This window comes from Melospiza melodia, chromosome 17 (genome assembly GCF_035770615.1).
Source record: "Melospiza melodia melodia isolate bMelMel2 chromosome 17, bMelMel2.pri, whole genome shotgun sequence".
NCBI lineage: Eukaryota > Metazoa > Chordata > Aves > Passeriformes > Passerellidae > Melospiza > Melospiza melodia.
In genome coordinates, this window is record NC_086210.1 from 3,531,219 (window position 1) to 3,548,141 (window position 16,923).

Here is a 16,923-nt window from a genome sequence, read left to right on the forward strand (position 1 = left end):
ACCGCTGAGCACATGCCCGGCCTCCCACTTATTCTACACCTCTCATGTCTCTTCACAGCGCCAGACTAGAGTCAAGCTCAACAGGGTCTTCTTTCCCCACTGATTCCACCAAGCCCGTTCCCTTTGCTGTGGTTTCACTGGATAGTAGGTAGAGACAGTGGGAATCTCGTTCATCCATTCATGCATGTCACTAATTAGATGACAAGGCATGTGGCTATTTTTCAAACACATATAAATAATATATGTTCCTTTTCCGGGTTAAATAAAGATGGCTCGTCCAGCTTGGACAAATCCGGTAAATTGGTTCAAATACAGTAAATTGGTCTGAATCAGGTGCTAATTGATGCGTTATGAATTAAAATCTTTGTCCCTACTCACTATGAGCCACCTTACTGTCTTCTGGCTTCCTTATGAACCTAGCTACTCTCTAGTTTATTAAAATATAAAAGTGATCCAAAATAAAAAATTGCATACAAAAATCAACATATAAAAACAGCAATAAAAATCTACAAAACATTACAAAGTACAAAAAATGCAAAAATCCACTACCCTGAATCATTTAATCTTCTGGCCCTGCTGGTGAACATATGTACAATGTCCACAGACGATAGGAGCGCTTCTGTGGATAAAGTCTTTGCAACCATCGCTTGCCTCGATTTGGAGAGGCCAAGTGTACTCAAATGTTCCAACGTTCCCCTCGTACCATTTCCCCCACGCTCCAAGGGGAAAGCCCATAAAAACAATGTCCTTTGCATTGGTGAGGCTTTGCACCTCAGTTTCCAAATGTTTTTACATGTTTACTTTCTCTGCAGTGGCTTCTTCCGGACATGTTTTGGAGGCTTCGTATCATACTGTCGCTTCCACGACAAATGCACGTCCGTCCTTAACAAATATCAGATCTGGTTTGTACAGCTTCTTGATGGTTTCCCTTGTGTGTGGTTCTTTGAACACTACCCAGTCCCTCTTCTTCGCCTCCTCAATAAGCCTTTCACAGATGTGATTGTGCTTCTTGATTCGAGAGTCCTGAGTGACTGGGCAGTAGCCAATGATGTGGGTGCGGGTTTCGTTGTCCGCATCATGGTGCCTACAGGCCTTGATGTAATTTTCCTCTCTACCCCGGGAGAGAAATTCTCTCGTGGGGTAGAGGTTGGCCCTAAGTTGTAGTGCAGTGAGGAGTTTCCTGTGAGGTATGCGTCTATAGTATTGGAGCCAATCACTACTAATTTTATCACCTTTAAAGCTTTTAATTTCATGGCCTTGGGACACTAATTTGGTCCATTTCTGGAATTCTTTTCTCCGCCAATCACAAGGCTTAGGAAATTTAGTTTTCAGGGTCGGTGCTTCCCACTCTGAGGTTGTGTCTGCACTGTTGGATGGTTCATTCACCAGTAGTGCTTCCCAAATTGAGGGTATCTTCTCGCTTTCCCCTCCAGCTTGAATCCACAATTTCTTATACAGTTGTTCTATTTGATCTTTCTCTAGGAACTCCTTCATTGTTTCATCTGAGGACTGCGCAATCCGGCGCAGTCTCCGGGTGTGTACACTGGGGATCAGTCCCGCCAACGTGGTGACGCCCAAACCGCCGTCCTTCGTGCTCAAGTACAAGATGGCATTGCACGTGCACGGAGGTAGTTGCAACCAGTTCAGATCTTCTGGTCAAGGGCTTCAAGGGCCCCTGTTTCATTTCTGAATGGTCAGCCAGGTAGGTCAGTCGAGGGATGGTGTATATTTTGAGGATATCAAGTTTTTGCAAGGTTTAAATGGAGCTTGATCAATTCATTTGAGCCAGAATTCTAGTTTTGTGGAGAGGTTGGTTTTTGCTATCCCAGTCCAGGGGTCAAACTGTAGGCCAAGGTATTTCTCATATTCCCCGGGGTTGATCATGTTCAGGGGTGTGCCGTTGATGGTCCATGCAGCGCAGTTATTGAAGGTGTAAGAGTCTTTTGTGGGCTTGATGTAGAAGCCGTGGCACTTTTCCCCTTGTGTTCTGAGACTGGTGAGATTGCAGAAGGTCTCTAATATCTTGATGTTTGTTTTCCTGTTTTCCCAGGAGTTGCTCGACAAGACCAGATCATCGGCAAATGCCATTGCAGTTATACTACTCTGTCTCGGTGGAATCCTTTACCACTCTCTTCCAGCTTGCACAACAGGGGGTCCATTGCCAGGTTAAATAAAAGGGGTGACAGTGGGTCACCCTGCTTTACTCCAACCCGGATCTGGATTTTGTCTGTGCGTGTATTCATTTTTGTGGTGACATACATACTGAAGTCTTTGTACATATTGTTCATCAGGCCGATGATGTGGGGATCCACTCCCCTCTGCTGCAAAGCATGTATGATGTGATGGTGGCCCACAGTGTCAAAAGTCTTGGCGATGTCCACAAATACAACACCCAGTGGTCTGTGCTCACTTTTGGCAGTCCGAACCATAGTTTGCAGGAGTTGCACATTTTCAGAGCATCCTGCTGCTCTAATAAAGCCTCTTTGCCTTGGGTTGAGGGGGCACGCTTTGCTCAGCCTTGCTGTTACAATCCTGGAGAACAATCTCAACAAGATGGAATTGATTGTGATAGGCCTCCAGTTATTAATGTCCTTCAAACGTTCTGGTTTTGTAGATTTAGGAATCAAAGAAGTTCTGCACCCCCTCACCATGTCCGGGATCTCCCCAGATGTCAACCATAAGTTGAAGAGCTGAGCCGTCTGGGAATACCTGCGATCCATCTTTTTGATGTCCCCAAGAGTAATCCCATCTGGACCTGGAGCCAAGCCCTTTCTTGTTTCCTGCACATTTCTTTCAATTTCTTTGGCCGTGATTAAGTCTCTGAAGGTGCTGTTGTCTGCCTTCCCATTAAATTCAAACTCCACGATGCCAGGAAAATTACCAGGTGTTTCCCATCTGGCTTTAACTACCGAGTAAATTTCACTGGGTGATATATCCCAGGACAAACACTCTACGTCATCCAAAACAATTTTTGCTAGTTTCCCCCTGTCAAGATGGAATAAACGCTGAAAGTGAAGGTAATTACCGTTTTTGATCACTCTGTGTTTCATCCAGTTCTGAAAGAGCTTTCTTGGTTGCTTCTCCTGGGTCTCCTTCCCATTTTTTCCACGTGTAACATTTCTTATTTGGCTTATTGATTCTAGGCATTGAAAGCAGTCCTGCACTGCCTGATTAATTATTCTGAGCATCTCCTGGCCGTCCATCAATTGCTTGAATGCTCTGGGGAAGTGGTTAATGGCTCCAGCTGAGAAATGTTCTATGATTGTCTTTTGGTAATGAGCCTGCAGCTGCCCCACCCTCTGCTGGTTTCTGGCGACAGTTATCCTTATCAGGGTGTCGTCTTAACTTATCCATTGTTTTGCCTCTGGCAGCTGGCCTCGCTGGCAGATGGTTCTCCCCAGGTCCATTGTCCACGGTTCTTGCCTGGGATTGCTGACTCAACCCAGGTTCCATTCCCATGCCCTCAGCTGCTCTCCTGGTGCGATGACTCATCACATGTCCTCTGTCAGCTCCATCTGTTGGTTTCCTAGGCAGCAATCTTCTTTTGTCACTAATTTGCTTAGCTGTTTTGGTTGTTATGTGTTCAGCGATAAGTTTATTAATGTTTTTGTTTCCCTCGAACTGTGCCTCCAGTCTTATCAGCAGTTCTTCCTCCTCTTTTGTCCAGCATCTTTTGTGGGCTCCTCGATTTGATGTTTCTTTCAGTTGGGAAGCAATGATCCTTTCTTGGTTTCTTATCAATGGGTGTGCCAATCTTTTGTGTTGTCCCAGGCCAATTTTGGTTGTGAAGTCTCTGCCGCATACCTCACAGATCCACTCTCCAGCTGGAACCCTTTCAGTTTCTGGACCCCTGCATTTTGCAAAATGACAAATAACACTATGATAGTTAATATTTTCCTTTCCACACTTGGCACACTGAAAGCAAACCCTCCTTTTCCTGTGCGACTCCTTTAGATGTTCAATCAGGCTTGACACAGAGTTTACCCGGGTACCACAGCAGGGACAAGGTGGGTTTTTGTCAGGAACAGTCACCTTCACGCTGTTATCCGGTGACTGCCCTCCATGTTCCCCAGGCACTGGAGGCAATGCCTCTGGTGTGCTTTCACTCACCTTTTTGCTGCTTCCCTCACCAATCACAAAAGGTTCACTGTCTCGTAGGAGGCTAGGATCTAAGTCTGAGTGCCCACCAATACCCTGGACAGGCCTACTGGCAGCCCCCAAACCGCCCTCCCTCCAAAGGACAAAATCCGGATTTTGAGCCATCGAATTAGGACCACATTTATTTAGGTGAGAATGGAGTGGGTGGTCACTCCACTTGGGAGCTCTTTGCCCCTGTCTGCAACCGGGGGGCCAGGTTTCAGGCAATAAGCCACACGGCCTTTACCGAGGAATTTGTTTCACCGAATTTGGTAGGAGTTCATTGGTGTCTTGGCTTGGAAAGACAGGAGTCTGCTAAGGAAGGCAGAATGATCCCCTGAAATGGAGAATGTAAATCCTCCCCACCCCTCTGAATAGCTATAAATTTCAAATTAAGGGGCTCTCAGGCAAAAATATGGGAGTAAGAAATAACAGTTCTTCAAGGGGGAAAAGAAAAAAAATTTAAAGGATGAAATAAAACAATGCAGTACACCAGACCAACACTGACAGAGTCAGAACCCAACCTGACACCCTGTGGGTCAGGGTGTGGGTGACAGTCCACTTGGAAATGTGGCTGCAGACATCCTGAAGTATCAGGTGTGGTTCTGTTGGAGCGAGGGGGATCTGTAGAGAAGGATGTATTCTTCTTCTGAAGATCCAGTAGGAGTAGAGACAGCCGCTGTTCCTCTGGGGAATCCTGTGGAGAAAGCCGTGCTAGTGTTCCAGAATCTCGCATTATATCTGGGTAGCAATGCTTGGCTCCTCCCTCTGGGCGGAGCATCTCACAATGGGACGGTATAGTTGTTATCAGTCATGCAGTGACATTCAATAGTTTGTTATCAGCAGATGTCCCCTCCAGAGGGAGGTGTGAATGTGGTCACTCAAAGAGAGAGATAAGGCAAACTGCCCACTTGACAAAGGTAATCTGCCATACAGATGGTAATGGAAAACATCTTGCACGCAATCTTCAACATTATCCACCCCTTTTTCTATTTCCATCTGCACCACAAAAAAAAAAAAAAAAAAAAAGAAAAAAAAGACAAACAAACAAACAAAAAAAAAACCTTACACACTGTTCTCACTTAAGACTAGGTCTCCTTGTTGTACACAACGGCTTTCTCCATCTTTCTGCACTACCTAACAAGTGTAAACAGTCATTGAGCAAAAACAATTCCACGGATGGGTTTGTCTTTGCCTGAGGTGGGATCAATCCAAACAGTCCTTCCTAAAATACCTTTCACATTTACAACAGGGACTTTATATCCACCCACTGTGTGCAGGGGTTCAGACTGGGCAGGACCAGCTCGATTTATGGACCCTCTGCTGTTGACCATCTAGGTGGCTTTTGCTAGGTTTGTTAGCGTTCAGAAACACATAATCACGGAACGATTATATGCGGTGCTTTTTATTAAGAGCTCTGGGTGCCAGGGGTATATTCAACCCAAATCTGACTCCGACCATACATCTGAAATGATCATGTTTTATACTCTATCGTTACATAACTTTCATGTTAATTATTAAACATATATTGTTCTATTGTATACATAAATTTAGCCCCTCTCTGAATTTCCAACATAGTTTCTCACTATTCCTCTATGGTTATATAATAATTATATTTAATTACTAAACAATCATCACATCTAACAATTATATAATTTATCATACTGCTTACGCAGGTGCAGTTGATCTGGGAAAGCACAAAGCCTAACATTTCAGATTCTATCTTTAACTTTTACCAGGGTTCCACTATCAGGTTCATTTCCCAGTTTCTAAAAGTCCCACCCCCCCCGCCGAGTGCCTTCAGGGTTGTTTTAAGTAGTCCATTGCACCATTCAACTTTCCAGGCAGCTGGTGCATGGTAGGGGATATGATATATCCATTCAATACCATGTTCCCTGGCCCAGGCGTTGATAAGGCCATTCTTGAAATGGGTCTCATTTTCTGACTCAGTTCTCTCAGGGGTGACATGTCTCCACAGGATTTGCTATTCCAGGCCCAGGATGGTGTACCGGGCAGTGGTGTGAGGCCCAGGGTAGGTCTCCAACCATACTGTGGTGGCTTCCACCATGGTCAGCACGTAGCGCTTGTCCTGGCGTGTCTGGGGCAGTGTGATGGAGTCATCCTGCCAGGCCTCCCCATACTTGTACTTGGACCACCGCCCACCTTACCAGAGCAGCTTCACTCACTTGGCCTGCTTGATGGCAGCACATGTCTCAGTCATGGATAACCTGTGATATAATGTCCATGGTTAGATCCACCCGCCGTGCCCACTTATAGGTGGCATCTCTACCCTGATGACCTGAGGCATCATGGGCCCATTGAGCTAGGAACAACTGCCCCTTATGTTTCCAATATAAGTCTATCTTTGACACCTCTATCTTTGCTGCCTGATCTACCTGCTCGTTGTTTCGGTGTTCCTCATTAGCCCGACTCTTGGGGACATGAGCATCCCATGGTGGACTTTCACAGGTAGCATCTCTAACCGAACAGCAATGTCTTTCCACTCATCAGCAGCCCAGATCGGTTTCCCCCTACGCTGTCAGTTGGCCTTTTTCCACCTTTCCAGCCAGCCCCAAAGAGCATTGGCTACTATCCATGAATCAGTATAAAGATAGAGCTTTGGCCATTTCTCTCTCTCAGCAATGTCCAGGGCCAGCTGAAAAGCTTTGAGTTCTGCAGGTTGACTTGATCCACCTTCTCCTTCGGTAGCTTGTGCAACCTGTCGGGTGGGGCTCCATACGGCTACTTTCCACTTCTGGTTCATCCCTATGATGAGACAGGAATCATCAGTGAAAAGAGCATAGTGTGTTTCCTCTGGGGGCAGTTGGTTATATGGAGGAGCTTCTTCAGCACGTGTCACTGATTCTTGATCCTCTTCATCAGTCAGACCAAAGTTCTCACCTTCGGGCCAGTTTGTAATTATCTCCAGAATCCCAGGGCGATTCAGGTTTCCAGCACGGGTGTGCTGTGTGATAAGAGCAATCCATTTACTCCAGGTAGCGTCAGTGGTGTGGTGGGTGGAAGGAACCTTGCCTTTGAACATCCACCCCAGCACTGGTAGTCGAGGTGCCAGGAGTTGTTGTGCTTCCATGCCGATCACCTTTGAGGCAGCCTGGACTCCTTCACAGGCAGCCAACATTTCCTTCTCTTTGGGAGTGTAGTTGGCTTCGCACCCTCTGTAGCTTCGACTCCAGAATCCCAGTGGTCGGCCTTGAGTCTCCTTGGGCACCTTCTGCCAAAGACTCCAGGACAAGTCATGGTTCCTGGCTGCAGAGTAGAGCACATTCTTCCCCTCTGGTCCTGTCCTGACTGGGCCAAGGGCAACCACATGAGCGATCTCCTGCTTCATCTGGGCAAAGGCTTGTTGCTGTTCAGGACCCCAGTGCAACTCCTTCTTCTTGCAGGTAAAGAGGGCTCACAACCTGGACTGTATTCGGGAATGTGCATTCTCCAAAACCTATGGCACCCAGGAAAGCTTGTGTTTCCATCTTGCTAGTTGGCGGAGACATTGTGGTGATTTTGTTGATGACCTCAGTGGGAATCTGATGCCGTCTGTCTTGCCACTTCACTCCCAGGAACTGGATCTCTCAGGCAGGTCCCTTGACTTTGCTCTTCTTGATAGCAAAGCTGGCTTCTAGCAGAATCCTGATGATCCTTTCTCAAATACTTCCATTGCCGTGTTCCCCCACACAATGATGTCATCCATGTACTGCAGGTGTTCTGGAACCTCACCCTTTCCCAGTGCAGGCTGGATCAGTCCATGGCCGATGGTGGGGCTGTGCTTCCACCCCTGGGGCAGTCAGTTCCAGGTATACTGCACTCCCCTTCAGGTGAAAGCAAACTGAGGCCTGCATTCTGCTGCCAGAGGAATGGAGAAAAATGTGTTAACAATGTCAATGGTGGCATACCACTTTGCTGCCTTGGACTCCAGCTCGTACTGGAGTTCCAGCATGTCCGGCACAGCAGCGCTCAGTGGTGGAGTCACTTCATTCAAGCCACAATAGTCCACAGTCAATCTCCATTCTCTGCCAGACTTGCGCACAGGCCAAGTGGGGCTGTTGAAGGGTGAGTGGGTCTTGCTGACCACCCCTTAGCTCTCCAGCTCACGGATCATCTTGTGGATGGGGATCATGGCATTTTGATTCATCCGATACTGCCGGTGGTGCACTGTCAAGGTGGCAATTGGTGCTCTTTGCTCTTCCACCTTCAGGAGTCCTACTGCAGATGGGCTTTCTGATAGTCCAGGCCAAGTGTTCAACTACTTGATGTTTTCTGCCTCCACAGCAGCTATGCCAAAAGCCCATCTGAGTCCCTTTGAGTCTTTGTAATAACCATTCAAGAGGAAATCTATGCCCAGAATACACTGGGCCTCTGGGCCAGTCACCATAGGATGTTTTTTCCACTCTTTCCCAGTCAGGCTCATCTCGGCTTCTAACAGGGTCAATTGCTGTGATCCTCCCGTCAGCCCGGCAATGGAAATAGGTTCTGCCCGCACATGTCCTGATGGTATTAGGGTACACTGCACAGCAGTATCAACTAAAGCATCGTTCTTTTGTGGTTCTGATGTGCCAGGCCATCAGATCCACACCGTCCAGAAAATCCGGTTTTCCCGTGCCTCTCCATGGCTGGAGGCAGGGCCCCTCTAACCCTGGGTATACATGGTAGAGGTACCTTCCAGGGGATCTGACAGATCATACTCAGCAGCTCGGTCATGGGAGGTTGAGGCTACCTTCACTTCACTGGAGTTCCCTTGATTTGTGTTTCCCTCCTTGAGCTGACACACCCGTGCTGCCAGGACAGAAGTGGGTTTTCCATCCCACCTTCCCATGTCTTCCCCATGGTCACGCAGAAAAACGCTCAGGTCAGCCCGTGGGGTGTACCCCCCATCTCTCTAGCTGGGGAACATTGGGCTCTGACTCTGGCGCCTGTGAATTGTACTGGTGCCATGTGGGAACTGTTCCTCCTCACCTCTTCCCTCACCACCTCCCTCATCTCCTCTTTGAGGTCCTTAATCACAGCAGAGACATGAGCCTGCATCAGTCCATTGATCATACTTCCATAATTCCTAAGATTGTTGGCCACAGAACCCACTGTGTCTCAGTTGGTGTCGGCATTAATTGTTGCAATAAAGGTGGTGTATTGAGATGGCCCCAGATTTGCCAGGCTCCACAACATTCTCCCTGTGCACCTGATTTTGTCAGGGTCATTATCATGCTGTCTATCCCTCCCAAAGAGCACCTCCAATACTGCCACTTCTCTCAGCTGTTGGATCCCATCCTCAAGAGTCTTCCAGCACATTCTATGGTGCTGCTCCTGCATTCTTTCTCTGTGAACAAACCTCTCTCTGACACTTCGTAAAAGCCACACCCAGAGGGAAAGGGACCCTGGCTCCCTTACAAAAATCTGATTGATACCTGAGTCCTGGCAAGGGTCCCAAATTCCTTGCCTCACCACTATCCAGCTGCAGGTCTGTACCCATAAGGTTCCAGACCCGAAGTAGCCAGGTTGTAGAAGTCTCATCTCTCTGTCGTACAATGTCTTTGTGCAGATTACGGAGACTTTCATACGTCAGGGACTCGGGGATGATTGCAACCTCTGGCTCCCCTGTGGGTTGTGAGGGCCCTCCCCTATCTGGGTGCTCTGCTTTCATCTTAGATCTCCTTGTTTCTACAGGGGCAACTGCTGCTGGCTGTGTCTGCCTTTGCAATTCAGCTGGAAACCTGGACAGTTGTAACATCTGTGGGTTCCGCTGCTGCACTATTAGACTTTCCCTCTTCAAGGCAGGGAGAGGTTTCCTCACCAGCTGGGGAAGTGTATTCCTTCAGCATCTGGCCCATCTCATGTTTCTCCTTCACCAGACCCCCCCACCCAATCTGGGTAGTTCACATCTGGGGTGGGCTGTGGGGCAGGGTCAGGCTCTGGGGCAGCAGCATCCCTAGACTCTGGTGGCATGTTAGGTTCTGGGGTAGGTGTCAGGGTGGTTATCCAAGTAAGTCACCCCTTCTCTCTAAATGCTAAATAGAGCAGGCTTATCAGCAACACCAGCCACTGTATGATATAATTAATATTCAGAGTGGAACTGAACCCTTCAAAAACTGGTGGGGAGGACCCAAAGAAATGGCTAAAAGGTTGGGAGAAGATTTTGCCCAGTATCATTTCCTTACAGCAGGTGCCATTAATAAAGTAACCCCAAAACCATACAGTTAGTGTGTGATAGCTGTGAATCCATGTGCCTGTTGTCCAGAAGAAGTTAAAAATCCATTAATTCCTCACCTTATTCACCCATAAAACAATCCAGATAACAGACACAGAAGCCTTGGTTATAGGACCCATGTTTAGATGAGGGCCTATAAATGGGAGAAATACAGCCATGATCACATGCCACCCAAACCAGGGCAAGCTGGACCACATGGTGTCACTTAATGAGGTTTCTATAGCCACACACAAAAATTAGATTACTCAAGAGCTGTTATTCACTTTTTTGTTTCTGTGCCCTCGAACCTCACGTTGGGCACCAAAATCTGTCTGGGTTTGGAAAGAGAGGTGCCTGCTAAGGAAGGCAGGAGCCTTCCCTGAAATGGAGAATGTAAACCCTCCCCACCCCTCTGAATTACTATAAATTTTATATTAAGGGGCTCTCAGGCAAAAATATGGGAGCAGGCACATGGATTTGCTCACACAAATTAATGCTCGCACATCAATTTGCTCACCAAATTGATGATGTGGGGATCTGCTTCCCTTTCCTGTAGGGCATGTAGATAGTGCTGCTGGCTTATGGTGTCAAAAGCCTTGGTGATGTCCACAAATACAATACCCAAGGGTTTGTGTTATTCTTCTGTCAACTGAATTATGATTTGCAGGAGTTTCAGGTTTTCAGAGCATCCCACTGTTCTTATGAAGCCTCTTGGCCTTGGGTTGAGGGGGCAAGCCTTGGTCAGTGTGGCTGTTAAAATGCTGGAGAACAGTCTTAGCAAGATTGGATCTGGATGGGTCTCCAGTTGTTAATGTCCTTTAGGCGCTCTGGTTTGGTTACTTAGGAATCAAAACAGTCCTGCAACCCCTCACCATATCTGGGATTTTTCCTGATGTTAACCATAAGCTGAAGATCTCCGTGGTCCAGGAGTTCTCTGGGTCCATCTTCTTGATGTCCCTTAGAGTTATCCCAAACTGGGAGCTGAGTTTTTGCTCATCTCCTGCCCATTTTTCTCAAATTCTTTTGCTGTAATTAATTCTCTGAAAGCACCATTGTCAGCTTTCCCATTAGTTTGGAAGTTCCCAAGGCTATCAAGTGTTCTCATATGGCTTTTAAAACTGAGAAATGTTCGTTGGGTATGATTTCACAGGACAAACACTGTGTCATTCAGGATAATTTTAGCAAGTTTTCCCCTATCTAGATGGAACAGGTCCTGGACGAAAAGAAAATTACCTTTCTTAACTGCTCTTCTTTTCTTCCATTTTTGAAAAGGTCCTGTTGTTCCTTTTTCCTGGGTCCCCATTTTTTCCTTCTCTCTGGTTGCTATCCTTATCTGGCTGATTGATTCAAAGCATCAGAAGCATTCCTGTGCTGATTGACTGACTGTTGATTGCATCTCCTGGCCATCTAGGAAGTGCTTGAATGCCTGTGGGAAGGTGTTAATTGTCCCAGCTGATACCATTCACTGGGGGGTCTGAGATAATGGGTCTGCAGCTGCCTCTCCCTCTGTCACTTGCTGTTTCCCAGCTGTTGTTATCCTTATCGGGGTGGGGACTCATCTTGGGATCTGTTTTCCTTCCAGCAGCTGCTCTCCCAAGCATCTGACTCCTCCCAAGATCTTTGTCCAAGTCCGTTCTCAGGCCCTCATGTGGTCTCCTGGTTTGATGACTCATCCCTGTTTCTTTATCTACATCCTCAGCTGGTTTCTTGGGCAGCAATCTCCTTTTGTCCTTGCTTTGTTTAGCTGTTTTGCTTGTGATGTGTGTCCTGCAATGAGTTTATTGATGTTCTTGTTCCCCTCAAACTGAGCCTCCAATCTTATCAGTAGTTCTTCCTCCTCTTTAGTCAAGCATCTTTTGTGGGCTCCTTGGTTGGAAGTCTCTTTTGGGTGGGAAAGCAACCCTTTCCTGATTTCTAATCAATAAATGTGCCAATCTTTTGTGTTGTCCCAGAACAATTTTCATCTTGAAGTCCATGCTGCATTCCTCACATATCCACTCCCTGCCTGGAGCCATTTCTGCTGTTCCCCTGCATTTAGGAAAGTGACAAACAATACTATGATAATTACTCTACTCTTTTTCACATTGAGCACACTGAAAGCAAACCCTCCTTTTCCCATGGGCTACCCTCAGATGTTCAATCAAGCCCAACACACAGTTCACCTGCTGGGTACCACAGCAAGGACAAGGTGGATTTTTTATCAGGAACAGTCACAGTAAGGATGTCTTCCAGTGTCTGTTCCCTGCAGTTCTCTGTCTGAGCTGGGGATGTCGCCGGCTTGGTGTTGTTCTCTTGCTCAGCAGATGATGTTTCTGGTTTGCCCTCCATCTCACAATTGCTGTTTCTCTTCCTGTTGTCAAGCACAAACGATTCACAGTTCCTCAGAAGGCAGGTCTTCAGTCCCACACTTGGCCGTGGTGCAAGCTGTTCATAGACTTCAGGCAGCCTGCTCAAACCCTCCCAGCTTGTGGGAAAATGAACACATTCAAAGTTATTCACTAAAAACTCTGATCTATAAAACCTCAAACTCACCAGCATAGCCAATCCGTGGTCTGCCAAAATGGAGGGTTCTGATGGTAAACTTTTCGGCATTAGGTCTACCCAGTTTTTAGACAAGAGGTCTACCTGCTTTTTAGAAAATAAAGACTTCAAATTTCCCTTACAAAATTGAGACAAATTGTCCACTTTAAAACCCTGGGACACCAAGGCTACCTAGTCACATTTAGAGGTTTGGTTTTAAAGTGGCTCCCCATTTTATGGATCTGGATAGTAAATTTGCCACAATTTTAGGAGAGGTAGAATAAGAATGATAGTGAATCCCCAAGGACGTAGCAATCTTTTCCCCACTTTCAAACTCTGATGTTGCAGTGTGATGTTGGAATTAAATCCCAATACTCTGGAGCCAGGTTTTGGGCAAAAAGCCGCACAGCTCTTACTGTAAATTTGTTTCAGGAGGATGAAATTTCAACAGGAGGATGTTGAACTGGCCATCCCCACTGCCTCTGTGCTGGGACAGAGATCGACTGGGTTACATTACACAGGGTATCCAGCAGGACCACGAGGAAGTGCAATCTCTGCAGCAATGCCCGGTTTTTAACTATACTCTCAAAAACTGCCTTAGGAGAGTCATAGTCGCTCCTGCCACTTGCCTGCATTTCATTGAATTTCTTCACTTTGACATTCAGAGCATTGGGCAGAAATCACATTGCATCAACACCCACCTCAGGCCTTTGTGATGCTTTGTGTCAATTAAACAGTCGGATTCCCCTGGTTTGCACCAGTTCTAAGCTGGCTGCTGGGTGCTGGCCCAGGTGGGGCACCAGCCCAGGGAATCCCCCTGGTGACCCTCCCCCGTGTGAACTGCTCAGCAGATGCCTTTTCACAGCAGTTGACAGCAGGACATGGAGCGACAGATACGGCTTGATGGTAGCCAGGAGTTCTGCAGCAGCTGGGAGTCTCACAGCAGCCGGGTACAGCTTGGCAACAGGCACGGGCAGCTCCATAGCAGCCAGGAGTGGCTCCTCAGCCAGGTACCCCCTTACAGTGGCAGGGCGCTCTCCTGCCGGGGCCCGGCACTGTCTCGCCGTGGCTGGGCACAGCTGTAGGGGCGCTTCCAGTCACAGCAAAGCACAGAGAGGTGGTTCCACCGCAGGCAGAGATGGCTACAGGGGCAGCCGCATGGCACAGAGGAGCTGGAATCTCACAGGGGCCGGGCACTGCTTCTGAGATCTCAGCTGGTATGGCAGGCCTGGTGGAGGGGTAGCAAACCCCGCTCCATGGCCAGGCACTGTCCTGCAGGAGCAAGGCATCTCACAGTGGTGGCAGCTGGGTGCCTTGCAGCGGCTGCAGGGGCAAAGAGCCTCCCTGCTGCTACCAAGTGCTGCTTCTGGGGTTCCAGCTGTGGCAGCAGGGCACAGCAGAGTGGCAGAGTGCCTGTTCAATGTGACTCTGCAGCATGACATCTCTCCACCCTCTGGATCAGCAGCAGCGCGCTCCATTGACAACCCGCGCTGCTCTTGGGCGGTTGCGGCAGTTTCTGCCAGCAGGGCAGAACAAGGGGCAGCAGAGGGCACAGCTGCACAGCAGCCAGTGCTTTCAGGAGTCTTTCCAGCCACGGCAGGGCACAGAGGGGCTGCAGGGTGCTCATTTAACACAGCCAGGCTGCTTGGGGCACCTCCAGCACTGAGCCCAGGGACAGCACACTCAGCTGACAGCGCCCTCCTGCCTGGGGCAGTGGCACGGCCCCGGGTGACCAGGGGACATCCTGCTGGGCAAACACCTGTGCCAAGGGTGGCGGCACAGTCCTGGGGGCAGCAGGGCACACTCCGGGTGGGTCACCCTCACCTGGGGAGGCTCTACAGCTCTGCCTGGTGGCCTCCTGGTGGGCTGTGCCTTCTGCACTCATCCTCTTCCCTCGCTCACCCAGCACAGCGTTTGCTCTCCCTGCTGCCTGCCCCAGAACCCTGCTTTCACTGTTAGCCTTGGTGGAGACCCAGTGAATGCCCCAGCTTTCACCTCTTTGTCTTGTGACACTGCAGCTGTGGAAGCCCCACATCCCTCTCTCTCTGATACCACACCAGTGGCTGCCCCAACCTTCCCCTGTCTGTGACATCACAGTGTTGGCAGCCCCAAAGTTCTCCTCTCTATGACATTGCAGAGGTGGCCAGCCAAAGTTCTGCTCTCTACGGCAGCAACACAGTGGCAGTTCCAACATTCCCCTCTCTGTGACTCCTCAACATTTGCAGCCCCAGTGTTTCCCTGTCAGTGACACCCCAATGGTGGAAGCCTCAGTGTTCCCCTCTCGGTGACATGACAGCAGTGGCAATACCAATGTCCCCCTGTCTATGACACCAAAGCAATTGCAACCCCAGCGTTTTCCTCTCAGTGACACGACAGAGGTGGCAGCGCCAAATACTCTCCTGTCTGTGACAACACAGCAGTGACTCCCCCAACATTCCCCTCTCTGTGATACCACTGCATTGGCATTCCCAACATTGACTTCTCTGTGGCACCACAGCGGTGGCAGCCCCAAGATTACCCTGTCTTTGAGCCCACAAGGATGGCAGCAACAACATTCCCCTCTCTGTGACACTACAGCAGTGGAAGCCCCAGTGTTCTCCTCTCTATGACAACACTGCACTGGCAGACCCAGTGTTCCTTTTTATGGCACCACAGCAGCAGCTACCCCAACATTCCCCTCTCTGTGACACCACAGCTGTGGCAGTCCCGTTGTCCCAGTCTCTGTGACACCACAGCAGTTGCTGCCCGAACGTTCCCCTCTCTATGACACTGCAGCTGTGCCAGCAGCACCAGCACAGAAGCAGCAGCTGTGGAACAGCAGGAGTGCAGGGGAGGAGCAGAGAAGGAGCAGTGGAACAGTGGGAGATGAGCAGTGTTGGAGCAGCAGAGGAGCAGTGGTGCAGGAGCTGAGGAACCGTGCTGAACCAGCACGGCACAGCTTTTGAGCAGCAGTGGAGTGACCATGGAAAAAGCAGAACAGTGGTGGCACAGGAGCTACAGCCATGGAACAGTGGTGGCACAGGTGCTACAACCATGGAACAGTGGTGGCACAGGAACTACAGTCATGGAACAGTGGTGGCACAGGAACTACAGCCATGGAGCAGTGGTGGCACAGTCCCGCAGCTGTGGAGCGGCGCCTGAGATGCCGAAGCTGTGGGACACAGAGCGGCTCCCAGCGCTGTGTCCTGCAGGAGCCGCCCCACACACACCAGAGCGATGCCCCTCAGGCTGAGCCAGAGCTGGGGGCAGAGGCAGGAATTGATGCCGGGCTGTGGAAGGCGTGGATCGAGTGCATTTAATGGTGACCTGGGGATTTGATTCTGCTCATTGCGGCTGCTTTTGTGCTGTTGGGAGCATTACAGTTCATGTGAAGTTATGAACTCAGGAGAAACTTGGGACAAAAGGAATCAAAATGCCTTCTGTCCTGCTGTCTTGGTTTGGAAAGACAGGAGTCTACTAAGGAAGGCAGAAGCCTCCCATGAAATGGAGAATGTAAACCTCCCTGCCTCAAAATTGCTACATATTTTAAATTAAGGGGCTCTCAGGCAAAAAATATGGGAGCAGGAAATAACAGTTATTTCATAGGGAAGAAAATAAAAGGATAAAATAAACAATGCAGTAAACTAAAACAACTATGGCAGAGTCACAACAGAACCTGACACCATGTTGGTAGCAATCCAACTGGAAATGTGGCTGCAGTCCTCCTGGAGTGGCAGGTGTGGTTCTGTTAGAGCAGGGGGTCCTGTAGAAAAGGGTGTAGTCTTTCTCTGAGGATCCAGTGGAAGAAGAGGCAGCTGCTGTTCCTCTGGGAAATCCAGGGGAGAAGTTGTGCTGCTATTCCAGAATCTCCAGGTTCTATCTGGCTAGAATGCTTAGCTGTTCCCTCTGGGCGGAGCATCTCCCAATGGGATGCTGTAGTTCTTACCAGCCATGCAGTGACATTCAATAGCATGTTATCAGCAGATGTCTCCCCAGGAGGGAGGAGTGGTTGTGGAAGAGATAAGGAAAACTGCCATACAGATGGCAAATAGAATCCATCTTGCCTTGCAGTCTGGGACATCTGCAGATAAAGA